This window comes from Capsicum annuum, chromosome 4 (assembly GCF_002878395.1).
Source record: "Capsicum annuum cultivar UCD-10X-F1 chromosome 4, UCD10Xv1.1, whole genome shotgun sequence".
Taxonomy (NCBI): Eukaryota; Viridiplantae; Streptophyta; class Magnoliopsida; order Solanales; family Solanaceae; genus Capsicum; species Capsicum annuum.
This window is the reverse complement of record NC_061114.1, coordinates 40,353,247-40,371,498: the sequence shown is the minus strand read 5'-3', so window position 1 is coordinate 40,371,498 and position 18,252 is coordinate 40,353,247.

The following is an 18,252-nucleotide window of genomic DNA, read 5'->3' as shown; positions in this document are numbered from 1 at the left end:
AGTACTCAATTCTTCTTCCCTTAGGCATTTTAACAAACACCTTGCATGCACTATTTAGGGCATAGGCCTAATGATCAATTTTATACACCATAACACCATAATTCAACTCAATTCCACCAATTGAATCCACAAAATATCATGGTATCATGAGCAACATGTAAAGATTTGAACTTTATTCACACAACATGGAATGCATGTGAAATAACATGGAGTAAGGACTTGTTAATTGAGCACTCTTAAATCATGAAAACATGATTATGCATATTCTACGCATTTCGTCGAACACCTTGCATATACACTTTATGACATAAGTGCTCTTAATAATTTAGTCATCTTAAACCACCCAATTTTATGGGTTTTAACTACAAGCACACATACTTCATGAGAATCACCCTAAATTAACATCTTGAAGAATAAACAATAACCATGAACATGTACATGATCATATCTCAACAAGACAATCACAATTTAGTATTTAAAATATGGTTCTTAGACTTCTATGGATGAAAGGAATCCGTGGATGAACACTACGCATACCTTAGGTGGAAGATTCTTGAATAAATTCTTAGGCATATTCTTGATTCCTTGACTAGGGTTCTTGTTCCTTTGAGAGAAAATAAATTGGCTCTTGAGTTTGAAAAACTTGAATATCAAATATTCTTGAAGAAGGATTTGATTCTTGTTATAGGTTATGATCTTGAGAGAAACCCTTCTTTTGATATTAAAGATAAATGAGGAGTTATGTTCTTCAATTGATGGGATTTGGGTCTTCAAATTGAAACCCTAGCTTGAGTTCTTGAGATGATTTTGAGAAGAGGAGTATATTTTTCTGCAAATAAGCCTTAATCCCGTGTTTGGGGTATATATAGGTATGGAAGATGACCAAAATACCCCTAAGGAACAATTAAGGTCAAATCTGTCCCTAATTGACTGTCTGGTAGGCTGAAGTAAATTGATAAGAACTTTTTATGTAGATGTCCAAATGGGATGAAACAAATTGTATTGGAAAGAAGACTAAAAAATACTTCTATTGATATATAGAAGCTCTCACAGTTCATTATATGCAGGAAGTTATTATGGTTTGAAGTTGACTGAAATGCGCCCGGAATGCGGGAGCATTTCAAACTAGTGAGTTAGCCACTGAAATGCGCCCAAAATGCGCCCTGAATGTTTCCAATACGTACTAGGGATTTTCCCATTCCCAACGCAACTTGAAAATCTAAAAATGGAGGTTTAGAAGGTCATCAAATAAATCTCCAAAGTTAGGAGGTCTAAAATGAGAGTAAGTGTTGAACTTGAACACTTAGCAAAAAATTTTTTCTAAGTGTTGGAATTTCTCATGGAGCTTTACGAGCTGAATTTGACATGTGATTTTTACGGGTCATATAATATATCGCCCTTGGGTGTATTTGTCCTCAAATAAGACTGACTGAGAGGGGAGAAAAGACAACTGACGTGAGTATTGAGCATGAACAACTGAATATGATTTTATGGGTGCGATGACCGACAAACTGAATATATCATACTGAACATACATATCTGATGCATGCGTAACTTATTTATGATTAAAGGACTGATTGTTCTGATGAACTAAGTTTTCTTAAAATGAGAATGCATATCTGACGCAAAACGAATAAATTGAGTCCATGCATATCTGATGTATGATTATATGACTGACGTGATATGTGAATGCATGACTGAAAGTATTTATAAGATGACCACACATATCTGATGTGTTGATACATGACTGAACTGACTCATGAATATACAACTAAACATGCAATGGTAATGGTACCAAGTTTGGTACTGAAATCTGAACATGAGAATGAGTAAGCTTAAGGAACAATGTTGCGTTGAATTGAAAATACCGATAAGTTTGAGATTAATCACTCAATATGCATGAGCGAAAACATAATAACATAACTGAGTCTGGAACATGATACATGAGTTGAAATGAGTCTATAATGCCTAACATGGATAGAGTATCGTGGGCTAAACTGAGCTATTAAGAACATAGATTACAACTGAAATTTAAAGCTAGAGGGTCAGCTTATAAGTAACCCCTACCTCAAGCTGGATTCATCTAGAGAAAAGAAAGTGGCATGTTTAAATCTTATAAGGTCAGGAGATATAGGGTATCTCCCCCTTGGGACTCTAGGTCTCTTGAAGAATACTGACTTAGCTGAGATACTAAGGAAAATTAAGGCTGTGTACAAGGCACTAACGAACAGAATTATGAATTAATAGCTGGGATCTAAAACTAAGACATAATGCATAAACTTAGATGATTATGAGTGCATAAATATACTAACTTATCTGATTAACTGAATAACTGGTAATTGAATATTGGGTATGCAAGACTGAATTATACTTATTCTGAATAACTGGACTGATACCATAGAGTATTACGCATACGAGAAGGGACTAACTAACTAACACGAGGTATCTGAGCAAGGATTTACCAAAAAGGTTTGAACTGAGGATACACATAATGTGATATGAATTTATCTGATCTGTAGGGGCATAACATAAGTCACGAAAGCTTAGTATACTGTAAAGAATGATACGTGTACATGAGTTATGAGCTGCATGACCTAAGTTTTGAGTTTTTTATATTCGTGAGACATGATTCGTGACACTGACTGATTTAGATCTAACTCCCTATGCTGAGAACTGAAAGCACACATGATTCTATGGATAACGTGTGAACATAAGCCATATTCATGGAATTGATTCATACTATGGGGTAAACTGAGATCCTTTATACTAGGAATAGAAGCCGTACATGATTTATGGAAAAGTACATGATCCTGGTTTGTGACCCTAGAGTTGATATGTAAGACCTAAGTGGATCTCGTGATAGCTAAAGTACAAATCTTTGTACTGAGAATAGAATGGGTTCGAAATCGTCTTCCCTTACTGCTTTTCTATACATACTGGCACTACTACTGGAATCTGAGAGTCTGACTTAGTCACTTGATCTATCATCACATACTTATACTCTGTTCGACACCTGCCTATCCTACTAAAAACATTAGCTACTTTTGTTTCCTCATATACTACTAATATCACATCTACACCTTCATGCTTAATTTTAAGTAAATAAACTTAAATTCTAGCTTAAACTGTTCAAGCCTCCTGATTTACCTTGGTACAAATATCCCAATGAATACATAATCTAATCAAACTAGATAATACTATCCCAACTCATCTACTGCTAAACTCTTGGGTCCATGCTTAAAATTCTAGGTCTATACTATCATAAGATTCTGAGAAGGGATCTAACGGCATATTAAAAATTGGATTTGAGTTTACAAAGGAGTTCTCATGATCATAAATGAAATTTGTACAACTTTGGAACATGACTAAACTGAGGGGATATTATCTGAGCATGTGGCAAATCCCATAAATGTCTCTAGAGACTGCATGAGAAAAATCTATCTTTAGGACTTGAGCTTCACTGTTTCTGTTACCTTGAAAGTAAGGTAAAGTTGACATGATACGAGCCTGATATGAATCTACATGGGTTCCTTAGAGAAACTTGCTATAGCATAATCTTGAGACTTTAAAGAAGGGAAACTGTCCACAAAACATCTCATAGCCTCCTGCACATAAGTGCGGTGCACAACATGCCCATGTACAAGACTCTACTTGATACAACTTTTAGACTTCCTAGGACACTGCTGAACCTTAGGCTCTATACCAAGTTTGTAACACCCTGATTTTCTGAACCAAAATGCTACACGGTGCTCATGATCCCGAAGGACCATAAGCTAACCTATGACTGATATCTGTACCTGTAAACTGCATAATATCTCATAAAATATGTGAAAACATGAACTGTAAGTCCATAAGGTTCAATACTGATACATATATGAAAAACATGGTATAACAATACCAAAAAGAAACATAAATACTGAAGTCTGAACATCTAATCTGACATATAGTCCAAAAACATCTAACTAAACTAAATAAGGAGTTGAAGGAACATGTCTCCAACTAACTCCATAAACTGAAAAACTAATCTGAAATACTGTAATAAAGTAATAATAATACTGTCCTCGAATGAAGAGGAGCAATGAATGCTGAAATCTGCAATGCTACTGCTACTCTGAAACTCGTGCCTCTATACCTATGGCATCAAATAAAACACCATAGTGCGAGTACGTCAATACGACTGAATGTATTGAGTATACGAGTGAGGTAGGCTAAATACGAAGGGTTTTATATGCATGAAAAATGCTGAGTGATATGAATGTGAGAATACATACATACATATGTAACTGCAACTAAACTCGTAGTGTTATTGACTACTGAGTCTGAATACTAAAAACATTAGTTTACTAATGCTGAGATACTGAATGATTAAGTTTACTGATATTAAGATACTGAATGACTTAGTTTACTGATATTGATATATAATTCACTAATAAGTGAGCAACTGATACTGTATTATTGAATACTGGGAGAGTGATACTATATTACGAATAAAGGAATGATTGTTTCTAATAGTTTTAATTATGAAAAACTAATTTGATTGGCCGTATATAACAGTTTTGAAACTGAGATCGTGATAACATGACTACTAAGTATGAATACTGATGACATGTATTTACTGATAACATATCATGAATGATAGCTAAATTTTAATAACTGATATATCTGATAACATGAGTTCCGATAAATGATAGTATGAATGACTATATCTGATTGTCCTAAATCTGATAGAACTAGCTGAGTTCCGTACTATATATGAGTTGACTGTAACTGACAGTCTTGATATCCTGAAGAACTATCTGAGTTCTTTTACTGAGATTGATACTGAAACTATGGGAAGTAGTTATCTAACCGACATGCCCCAAATATGCTATAATATCTAAGCTCGGGGTCCAATCTCTGCTTTGATTGGAAGGGTGTCAATACCGTGCGATTGGTAAGGACAAGCTGTGAGTGACCCTCATCTGGAAGGCACTCTAATAAGAACGGTGGGAACCCTCATCTAACAGGTTAAGCCACCTCATCTACCCTCAACTAACAGGTATTGATGTCTCAACCTATGCTGGCTACATAGTTCTGGAATGTAACAACTACTTCTAAGAATCACACCCTCTACTGGCAGATGAGTTCCCATCCTTGGGTCCACTCGGTGTTGAATCCAACTCCAACTGAATGACATTGAACTAATTATAGTGAACTGATTTCCTAGTTCATACTAAAATTAACTAAACTGTTACTGATTGTTCTGTTTAATTGAACTGAACATGGACTAAGTTTATTAAGTTTCGATGACTAGCGGAACACTACTGAATTTTGTTAACTAACTAAATGCTACTGAGTTCTGTTAGCTGACTGAAGTCTACTAAATATGGCTTGAGTGAGAGTATCGTGAAAACATGATATGGCTCTAGGAACATAGATATATTTTTTGGGTATGAATACCCCCACGACTCGATGGAAGGAAACTGATATGACTTGACATACAAGAGTACTTGACCAATATTAGCAATCCATAATATAGCATGTACGGGGAATTAATAAATCAAGTGGTTTTCATAACCTTTTCATATAGCTAACGTCATGGTCAATTGTAATATCATGACAAGCCAATAACATATTCATAGCAGATTAATAGCATAGCAATCATCTTGATCAAGTAGACATGGGATAACAGAAGAAACATGGCAAAATCTTGGAGCATGAAGACTAGGTACTTGATCATCATTTATTCGTTGAGGCACATTATCAAACACATGGTAGGCATAGCTTTAGCATGGGAGTTAACTTAAGAACATGGATATGACATGGAATCATCATTTAGATCACAAATAGGTCAAAGTTCTCAATTCTTCTTCACTTAGATATTTTAACAAACACCTTGCATGCAGTATCTAGGGCATAGGCCTAATGATCAATTTTATACACCATAACACCATAATTCAACTCAATTCCACCAATTGAATCCATAAAATATCATGGTATCATGAACAACATGTAAAGATTTGAACTTTATTCAAACAACATGGAGTAAAGACTTGTTAATTGAGCACTCTTAAATCATGAAAATATGATTATGACTATTCTAGACATTTCGTCGAACACCTTGCATGCACACTTTATAGAATAGGTGTTCTTATTAATTTAGTCATCTTAAACCACCCAATTTCATGGGTTTTAACTACAAGTGCACATATTTAATGAGAATCACCCTAAATTAAAATCTTGAAGCATAAACAACAACCATCAACATGTACATGATCATATCTCAACAAGACAATCACAATATAGTATTATCAATGATAAGAAAATGATCATGTCCGAATATGACAACAAGAATACTCAATAGAATCTGAGACTCAGATCAAGCCTATCTATCAGGAGATCTCTGGATCTGGTAACAAGAATACTCAATAAAATTTGAGACTGAGATCAGGCCTATCTATCGGGTGATCTCTGGATCTGATTACAAGAATACTCAACATGATCTGAGACTGAGATCAAGACTATCTATTGGGAGATCTCTGGATCTGATAACGAGAATACTCAATAGGACTTGAGACTAAGATCAAGCCAATCTATCGGGAGATCTTTGGATGTAATAACAAATAACTGTATATGAGACCAAGCATATCTGACAGATGGTCATGAATCAATGAATTATCTAAGCTTCTCACTGAGATAAAAGACTGTACCTCACAATCCTAATTTCTGAAGATTGATACTGAAACTACAACTGTAAGAAGTAGTTACTTAACTGATATGCCCCGACGTCCCACAGGTGGGGTCCAACCTGTAACCCCAGCTCGAAGGGTGTCTATACTGTGCCACGGGTAAAAACCTCTCTGGTCAAGCCTCTCTAATAGATGACCCTCGTAGGAAGTCAGCTTAAGGAAATATAATAGTCAAACCTCTCTAATGGTGGTAGCCTCTACTGACGGGGAATCCTATATTCTACACTGGCTACACAGTTTTGGAGTTTAGGGATTGATCCTAACGACATAGCCTCTCTCTAACGGGGATCCACCATCTCTTCCCTCGCTCGGTGTTAAGTCCTACTCCCAACTGAAAGACGATCAACTGAATTTCTCAACTAAACATAAACTGATCTAAATCTGATACAGATCACATTTCTCAAATGATCCAACTTAGTTAATCTGAGTTCACAAGCTTCCATATATAATGAAATACTACTGAATAACTATATCTAACTGACGATACAGAGTTTGAATAGATTACTCGGTCACTACCGAGGCTAGAAATGAACACTTGAATACTACAATATCTGAGCTGAGTGCAACACTAAGTCTATATTACTAGCAATACAAGGATTACAGATATTACTGAGATTACTGAGATTTCTTAAGTTTTGTATCCGTCTGAGGATACAGAGTTCTATAATTCACTAAGTTTTGAGAATTATAGCCCGACTGGGATTATCATGAAAACTTACACAGGCTCAACACAATAGCTAAATTGTCAGGTATAAATACCCCAAAGACTCGATGACATAAATGTACAACATAACCATTCTTGACTAGTCATAACCACGGTCATTCATTCATCATCACAATCTCTAAAGCATTTCTTCAAGCATTTAGGAATCATAACATGTATTCACCATCACAATCACTAAGGCATCACTTCAAGAATTTTAGTAATCATAAGCATCAATTCACTACCACATCACTAAGGCATCAACTCAAGCATTTAGGAATCATAAAAATCTATTTATCATCACAATCACTAAGGCATCACTTCAATCATTTAGGAATCATAGAAACATAATAAAATAAGGGGAACATGCTATAGGATCATACTCCATTCAACAAGGTCTTTCATCAAATACTTCGCATGTATATTAGTCTTTGCATGTATTGGATAACACATGATTTGGGAAAACTTCATACTATCATATCACAACTAACTCGTCAAGCACTTGGCATGTATTAAAGGCTTAGCATGGATCAAAGAGCACATAGAATTTACTACTATTATCTCTCAACTTATTCACTAATTCCTTTCAACAAACACTAGGCATGCATGGGCTTACACCTAATTGGGGATTTCATGCTATGATATCACAATTCATTCACTAAGACATTTCATCACACACTAGGCATGCACGGTCTTGCTCACAATTTGTGGTTTCCTAATAAACATTCCATAATGGTCCTAATTCTTCACAGAAACATTTTATCAAACATATGGGGAGCATACATTTCTTATTAACCCATTTCCATACTTAATTGGTTGCGTGAATAAAGTTCAAATCTTTATATTTTGTTCATGATATCATGATATTTGGTGGATTCAATTGGTGGAATTGAGTTGAATTATGGTGTTATGGTGTATAAAATTGATCATTAGGCATATGCCCTAAATAGTGCATGCAAGGTGTTTGTTAAAATGTCTAAGTGAAGAAGAATTGAGCACTTTGACCTATTTGTGATCTAAATGATGATTCCATGTCATATCAATGTTCTTAAGTTAACTCCCACGTTAAATCTATGCCTACCATGTGTTTGATAATGTGCCTCAACGAATAAATGATGAGCAAGTACCTAGTCTTCATGCTCCAAGATTTTGCCATGTTTCTTATGTTATGCCATGTCTACTTGATCAAGATGATTGCTATGCTATTAATGTGCTATGAATATGTTATTGGCTTGCCATGATATTATAATTTACCATGACGTTAGCTATATGAAAAGGTTATGAAAACCACATGATTTATGAATTCCCCGTAGATGCTATATTATGGATTGCTAATATTGGTCAAGTACTCTTGTATGTCAAGTCATATCAGTTTCCTTCCATCGAATCCTGGGGGTATTCATACCCGAAAAATTTATCTGTGTTCCTAGAGCCATATCATATTTTCACGATACTCTTAGTCAAGCCATATTTAGTAGACTTCAGTCAGCTAACAGAACTCAGTAGCATTTAGTTAGTTAACAAAATTCAGTAGTGTTTCGCTAGTCATCGAAACTTAATAAAATTAGTCCATGTTCAGTTCAGTTAAATAGAACAATCAGTAACAGTTTAGTTTATTCTAGTATGAACTAGGAAATCAGTTCACTATAATTAGTTCAGTGTCATTCAGTTGGAGTTGGATTCAGCACCGAGTGAAACCAAGGATGGGAACTCACCTGCCAGTAGAGGGTGTGATTCTTAGAAGTAGTTATTACATTGTAGAACTATGTATCTAGCATAGGTTGAGACATCAATACCTGTCAGTTGAGGGTAGATAAGGTGGCTTAACCTGTTAGATGAGGGTTCCCACCATTCTTATTAGAGTACCTTCCAGATGAGGGTCACTCACAGCTTGTCCTTACCAGTGGCATGGTATTGACACCCTTCCAATTAAGGCAGAGATTGGACCCCGAGCTTAGATATTATAGCGTATTTGGGGCATGTCGGTTAGATAACTACTTCCCACAATTTCAGTATCAATCTCAGTAAAAGAACTCAGATAGTTCTTCAGGATATCAAGACTGTCAGATACAATCAACTCAGATACAGTACGAAACTCAGATAGTTCTATCAGATTTAGGACTGTCAGATACCGTCCTTCATACTATCATTTATCAGAACTCATGTTATCAGATATATCAGTTGTCAAAATTGAGCACTCTTAAATCATAAAAATATGATTATGCCTATTCTAGATATTTCGTCGAACACCTTGCATGCACACTTTATAGAATAGGTGTTCTTAATAATTTAGTCATCTTAAACCACCCAATTTCATGGGTTTTAACTACAAGTACACATATTTCATGAGAATCACCCTAAATTAACATCTTGAAGCATAAACAACAACCATCAACATGTACATAATCATATCTCAACAAGACAATCACAATATAGTATTTAAAGCATGGTTCTTGGACTCCTACGAATGAAAGGAATCCATGAATGAACACTACGCATACCTTAGGTGGAAGATTCTTGAAGAAATTCTTAGACATGTTCTTGATTCCTTGATTAGGGTTCTTGTTCCTTTGAGAGAAAACAAATTGGCTCTTGAGTTTAAAAAACTTGAATATCATATATTCTTGAAGAAGGATTTGATTCTTGTTATAGGTTATGATCTTGAGAGAAACCCTTCTTTTGATGTTGAAGATAAATGAGGAGTTATGTTCTTCAATTGATGGGATTTGGGTCTTCAAATTGAAACCCTAGCTTGAGTTCTTAAGAGGACTTTGAGAAGAGGAGTATATTTTGCTGCAAATAAACCTTAATCCCGTGTTTGGGGTATATATAGGGGTGGAAGATGACCAAAATACCTCTAAGGAATAATTAAGGTCAAATCTGTCCCTAATTGACTGTCTGATAGGCTGAAGTTAATTAATCATAACTTTTTATTTAGATGTCTAAATGGGATGAAACCAATTGTATTAGAAATAATACTCAATGATATTTCTATTGATATATAGAAGCTATCACAGTTCATTATATTCTGGAAGTTATGATAGTTTGAAGTTGAGTGAAATTTTTGACCTGAAATGCGCTCGGAATGTAGGAGCATTTCAAACCAGTGAGTTAGCCACTAAAATGCGCCCAAAATGCACCTGGAATATGTCTAATAAGTACTAGGGACTTTACCCATCACAACGCAACTTGAAAATCTAAAAATAAAGGTCAGGAAGGTCATCAAATAAATCCCCGAAGTTAGGAGGTCTAAAATGAGAGTAAGTGTTGAACTTGAACCCTTAGTAAAATTTTTTTCTAAGTGTTGGAGTCTCTCATTGAACTTTACAAGCTGAATTTGACATGCGATTTTTATGGGGTCTTACAAAAACTGCCAAAATTGTCATCCAGGGCCATTTACAAAAGTTTTTGGCTAAACACCAATTTCTTCGACTTTAGAAGGTCAAAAATTGTGAAACATATAAAAACAAAAAATACTATCCACGAATTGATCTATTAATCCCAATAAGTCATAAGTGACTAAGGGAAGCTATAGGAAATTTCTCAAAGAAAAATAGCAAGAAAAACACAAAATGACCTAGATGGTTAATACAATATCCACTAATAAAAGAACTTTCATCCCTAAAAGAAAAGAACCAAGAAGTACTTGAAGGCTCAAATAGGTAAGGATACTGAGCTGGATATGTTGCTCAGTCTCCTAGGTAGCCTCCATAACGGGATGGTCTATTGATGTGCCATGGTTTTATAGAACTTTTGATGCTTAAAATGGTGAAAATACGTATTTACTTAGGTCATTTTGTCAGATATGATGTGAGTTTTATGTGTGTTATAGGTAAATTAGGCTAGAAGTGGAGTGTACCAATTACATGAAAAAGAGCTAAAGAATCTAAGGCACTGAATGGACCATGAGCCATTTAGTCACCTGATGACTCGTGGTCCAAGTCATGATGTTTACAGTGATAAATGCTTATTAAAGGAGCTAAGTGGATGGCTGAGTATGACTCATTATGAGTGACAATGAGTCATAGTGAGAGTTATTTTGCATTATAGACAAAGTTCTAAAAGTTGATAAGTAGGAATCATAGTGGAGACGCGTGAGGACCACGAGTTGTTGTGACTGACAATGACTCGTGGTGTGGAGTCATTCTTAAAACAGACCCTAAAGTACTGAATATGAAAATTTATTGGATTGAGAACTTGCAGACAATGACTAATCATGAGAGACAATATTTTGTGATCACTTAAGATAGAAGAGATCAATGACAACAGCTAACGAGTCATCATTAGTCCAGAAGACTCGTTACTAGAGGCATGACCACTACCAACTAAGTTTTCCTATTATGTTTTGGTTAGGTTTTCCTTGTTATTTTGAGACTCTATAAATACCCTTGGGGTCATTATGTAATATTTTACGTACTTTGACATACTTTTGCACACTTATACATTCGTTCTTGATTGTTGGTTATGTAATCAATTCAATACTTTGGATTTTATTGTTTCATTATTGAGTAATTAATTCTATGCTTTTTTTTTATTGAATTCCATTAATTATTTCCCAATCATGAGCGTCTCATTTCCTAAGCTAGGGTTTTGGGAACCCTTATGGATTAACAAAGTAGGGAAGTACGAGATTTCTTTGGATTATTATGTGGCATGTATTGTGATATTCTTCATATTGTTTGGTTCTTTAGTTAATATAGAAGCGAAGCACTTGCCTATATTCACGATCATCCTCACAAAGGAGGTCACGATTGGGAAAATAAGATTGCACCAATAATTCAAACCTATCAACCCTCTTCTAATAACTTGAGACCCAAATGGTTAGAGTTAAATTGGGATCAAAGGTAAGAGATAGTAAGGAGACACCCTGAGACTCACAAGGCGAAGGGTGAAATTTACCAATGAGTCCATAAGAAAGTTGGTGATATCTATATTGTCAGTTCTGCATGTGTATCTTTCAGATAGTAGATTGAGCATGAGAAACCGACCAATTTAGAAGACAAGTGTAATGACCCAAGACCACCCTATAGTCATAACACAATGCCAGGAACCTCAAGTGATCCCAAGATAACCCATGAACTGATATACTACTTTAGAAACTGATTTAAATTGTATAAAAACTAAATTTGCTTAGAAGAAAAACGATGAGAAAGTCTGAATAAATGTAATATTGATTAAGTTTAAAACAAGATAAATCTGAAGAAAGAACTTCAATTACATATCATGACTTTGACTGACTATCTATGAGGCCTCTACTATAATAACTATGGATAGATGGGACATGCCTCCAACTACCACTAATCAATACAAATGAATAATTAAAATACAACACATTAACTAAAATGGACTCGAGTTCCCAAAATAGAAGAAGTCATTACCTTCTAGCTGAAAGCTGAGAACTATGTTACCCTGGTGTGTGGACAACTTCTAGTACCTACATTATAAAACTATGAAGCCACACAAACGTGTATTTGGTCAGTATTAATAAAATGTACTGACTAAGTGGGGTGAATGCAATATTTAATACTGAATAGGTACATCACTTAAAACAAACATGCTAAGTGAAAGTAGACTCACCAAGAGAATGAAATCAACTGAAAATTGAAGTATCTTAAAACATGAGTAACAAACATAATCTCAAAAGCTGGTGAATCTGTAACGACCCAATTTTCTGGAAAAGGAATATCACATGGTGCTCATGATCCCGAGGAACACAATCTAACCCTCTACTGATATCTGTACTTGGATACTGCATCATATAGATAATAAATATGGAAACTGTCCATAAGGTTCAAAATATTTAAAAATACTTAAAATTTAAAAATTAATACTGATACATCTGTCCAAAAATCCTCTAAACTATTTAAGCTATGGAGTTGATGGGACATGTTTCCAACTAACTCTGTCTACTAAAAATAAACAAAATCTGCTGCAATAAAAATAAAAAAGTCATCCTCAAATAAAGAGGACTCACTGCTATGTCTACTGCTGCTGACAAGGACTGAGCTACTAAGGGTACACTGGATCTCGTGCCTCTGAACCTATGGTGTCAATTAAAATACCATAGTACAAATGCATCAATATGGGAATGTACCGAGTATGCAGACGAGGTAAGGCTAACTGCAAGAGCTTATGCATAAACAGTTACTTAATTGAATAATCATACGATTATTTAATGAGAACACATGCATAAATGAACGAACCATAACTGAAATCATCACGACTCAAAATACTAAAATTTGGATACTACTTTACTAGTATCTGAAATCACTACTAATGCTTCAGATGCTAAACACCGAATCATGTGATACTGATAACTGAGTACTGGAGTTGAGATCAGTCTTATCTAGTGAGTGATCTCGAAAACAAATGATACTAAAACTGATTAACAGAATCTACTCATATCAATGATTGAATTTTGAGCTTTTTACTCTCGACTGACTGAATTGGAAATCAAACCTCTCAAACGGATGATTCCAGAATCTACTATCAATGATACGAAATGTTCATGTCTGAATCTGACAACAAAAATACTTAACTGAATCTGAAACTGAGGCGAAGCCTATCTAACGGGTGATATGAGGATCTGATAATGAGATTACTCAAGTAAATCTGAGACTGAGATCAAGCTTATCTGATGGGTGATCTCTAGATCTGATAACAAGAATGCTCAACTAAATCTGAGACAGAGATCAAGCCTATTTGATGGGTGATCTCTAGATCTTATAAAAAGAATACTCAATTGAATCTGAGACTGAGATCAATCCTATCTAATGGGTGATCTCGGAATTAGATAATGAGATTACTCAACTAAATCTGAGATTGAGATCAAGCCTATTAAACGAGTGATCTCTAGATCTGATAACAAGAAAATTCAATTGAATCTGAGACTGAGATCAAGCCTATCTGACAGGTGATCTCTAGATCTGATACAAGAATACTCAACTGAATCTCAGACTGAGATCAAGCTTATCTTATAGGTGATCTCTAAATTTAATACAAGAATACTCAACTGAATCTGAGACTGAGGTCAAGACTATCTGACGCGTGATCTCTCGATCTAATACTGAATAACTTTATATGGGACCAAGCCTATCTGACGGGTGCTCTATGAATCAATGGAACTATCTGAGTTCCTCACTTAGATAAATGACTATATCTGATAGTCCTTATTTTTAAAGATTGATACTGACAATGCAACTGTGGGAAGTAATCACTTAACCAACATACCCCGAATCTCTACTGGTGGGGTCCAACCTGTAACCCCAGCAGAAAGGGCGTCAATACCATGCCATGGGTAAAGACCTCTTTGGTCAATCCTATCTAATGGGTGACCCTCGTAGGAAGTCAAGCCTAAGGTATATAATAGTAAAGCTTATTAGACGGGTGACCATCCTTTCCTAATAGGTGACTCTTGTATCCTGCGCAGGTTACATAATTCTGGAGTTCTGGGATTGCTTCTAATGACTCTATTTCTCTGATGGGGAGCCGCCATCCCTGGCCTCACTCAGTGATAGCTCCTACTCCTAACTGAAAGACACTGAACTAATTCTTAACTGAACACAAACTAAGCTAAATCTGATATAGATCATGTTTCTCAAATGGTCTGATTGAGTTAAGCTGAATCCACTTAGTTCTATATCTGATGGAATACTACTGAACCTCGTTATCTAACTGAACGACATTGAGATTTGAATAGAATACTTGATTACTACAGAGGTCAGAAATGAGCACTTGAATACTACTAGATCTGAGCTGGGTACAGAACTGAGGCTAGATTGCTAGCGATATTGAGATTACAGTGATTACAGAGATTATTGAGATTTCTTAAGTTCTGTATCTGTCTAAGAATACAGAGTTTTATAATTCACAAAGTTCCGATAATTATGGCTCAACTATTATTATCATAAAAATAGGCACGGGCTCTAGACAACAGCTAAATTGTTTGGTATAAATACCCCTAAGACTCGACAACATAAAAGTAAAACATAACTATCCTTGAATAATAAAAACCATGGACAATCATTAACCATCACAATCACTAAGGCATCACTTCAAGCATTTAGGAATCCTAAACATGTAATAACATAGGGGGACATGCTAGTGGATCATACTACATTCAACAAGGTCTTGCATCAAACACTTGGCATTTATTAAAGTCTTAGCATGTATGAAAGAGCACATTATGGGGGAATTTCATGCTATCATGTCACAATTCATTCACTATGGCTTTTCAATAAATACTTGACATGCATGGGCTTGAAAACAATTGGGGATTTCTAGTCAACATGCTATAATGACTCTAATTCCTTCACATAATCATTTTATTAAACAAATGGGGAGCGTGCTTTACTTATTCAACAATTTTCTTCACTTAATTAACAAGAACACAATACTTAACAACCAACTTGAAGAGGGTTTATCATGAACATCACATGAATATCACATACTAGGGTCAAAACTTGAAAACCTTGCAAACAAACTTGAATCAAAACTCAATAATAGCATGAACATCAATTTCAACTCACATGAATTATGAAAACCTACAAATATAAGATCTTTGAATTTTAGAAAACGGTTCTTGAGCTTATTGGACAGATCTACATACCTTAGAGAAACTCTTTCTTGAAATCTCTTGGAGAGATTATTGATTTCTCTTAATTTTTCTTGATTTTTCTCAAAAAAAAAGAAAGGGTTTTGATTTTGTAGAAACCCTAGTTTTTGATGTTAAACATGATAAATAAAGTTGTGAGCCTTAATCGGATATAAATAGGGGCTTAAAAAAGTGGGAAAAAGATCAAAAAACCTTTTAAAAATGATTTAAAAATGATGAAGGGGTCTTCGACGGTCAAAGTGACGGTCCGTCGCTCAGTCTGAGGGTCCGTCGGATCGTCCGTCGCGCAGCAGTTAGAAAAAGAACACACTACCTCAATGAGATGGTCTCAATGACGGTCTGTCACAAACTCGATAGTCTATCATATTGTCCATCGTACGTTGGCCAGGATAAGGCCACACAGCCTCAACACGACGGTCCCAACGATGGTTTGTCACAGCCTCGACTACTTTCTGTAAAATAGCAATAACTTCCTCGTCCGATTCCATATTTTGTCAAAATTTGTATTGATGGAAATATTATTCAGTTCTCTACAGTATAAAAAGTCGATATTAGGGAAATTCTACATGGTTTAAAATACTTCTCACTCGAGAAGACACTTCTCAACCTTTTTTGGACTGGATTTATGCTTCACTTGACACTCTCTAAGGCTCAGACTATGAAAGAAATTTATGGGGTTGATGTGTGAGCAACTTTTATTATTTTTGATTGTTTTCTCTTTAATATTGCAGTAAAAGTTGAGATGCAAGAGAATCAGGAATAATGGGAGGAAAAGAGTTGATTTCTGAGAAAGTAGAGTAGGAAGTATAGCTAACGACTTATCTGATAAATCTTCAGCCTTGTGATAAGATATTAGAGTTTCCATCAAGCTTAGACAGAGAATGGACTTCAGCTGAAATCAGTGACGACATCTGTGATAGGCCGTCAGAAGTGTGATAAGCCGTCAGGCTCGTCGTTAGGCTTAGGCAGGGAATTGAGTTTGAAGAAAATAAGTCACGACATCTCTGATAGGTCATCACATGTTTGATAAGCCATCAATTCTCATCATCTGCCTAAGGAAGTGATTATCAAAATTGAAGAGGAGATGACTACATTCCTGATAAGCCGTCAGACTCCTAATAAGCCGTCACACACGTTGTTGCCTGTCAGAGAAAATACTGTGATCTATGATTTTGTTTCAATAATTAGGCTAAAGTATTTAAAGTATATGTTAGGGTTTTCTAATCATTAGGGAACTGACATTTTGAGTTTTCTCTCTAGTTTTCTAACTTTAACAAGACAATCACTTTTGGAGAGATTATTATGATTGTTTTTGGGATTTTCTAGTGGGTCAAATTTGAGAAACACTTGTTTTCATTCCTCTTTCTGTAAGATCATGTATCTAATTATGAAGTCAACTTATTGTCTTGCTTATTTTATTATGTGTAGTTAAATTTCCTTAACCTGAGTTGTGGGATCTATGGGTTTGGGTTTGTAACGTAACTAAGTGTTCACGATTCTAACAGTGGTAGGAACTTCTTGTTAATTCAATTATTTTACATGCTGACTATTGGTTGCAAAAAATAGGCCTTGCTTGCTATTGATTTGCTTGAGATAAGAAATCAACCCTAGTAAGAAGGGAATTATCAACAGGGACTTAGAAGCATTAAACTTCCATTTAATAATTAATGTTGTAACAAGATTAATTAACTTAAGATAACATCCTGTTATGAAATATAAATTCCCTAAGTTCGAGAGAATTAGGTGGTTAAATTTCTAAACCAGTTGAGAAACATTTAGACATAACCTCGACAAGGATAGTCTGTTGTTCTTACCTACCACAAGAATCTTGAATCGTTACTAGCGTCTGTCAAATTCCAACACCCATAGTGAACATAACTATGGTTTTCCTTATCATATTGATTTCAAAAACTGAATTGAGCAGTAATTATTTGCTACCTTTCCAAAAACACCCATTCATAGGAAACTTCTAACTATCAGTTGATTTATCCACAAATTACTCGAATTCACACCATATTTCCTATGGGATTCGACCCCAATCTAGTTGGGTTATATATTGACAATGATTGCTTACATTCTCATAAGAGAGGTGTATTTTGAGCGTTATCAGGTGTCTTACATTATCTCCCCCTTGGAAACATTCATCCTCAAATGTCGCTTGATAGGTTAAGAATACTGATAAACTAAACTTACTCAAGGAATGGGAG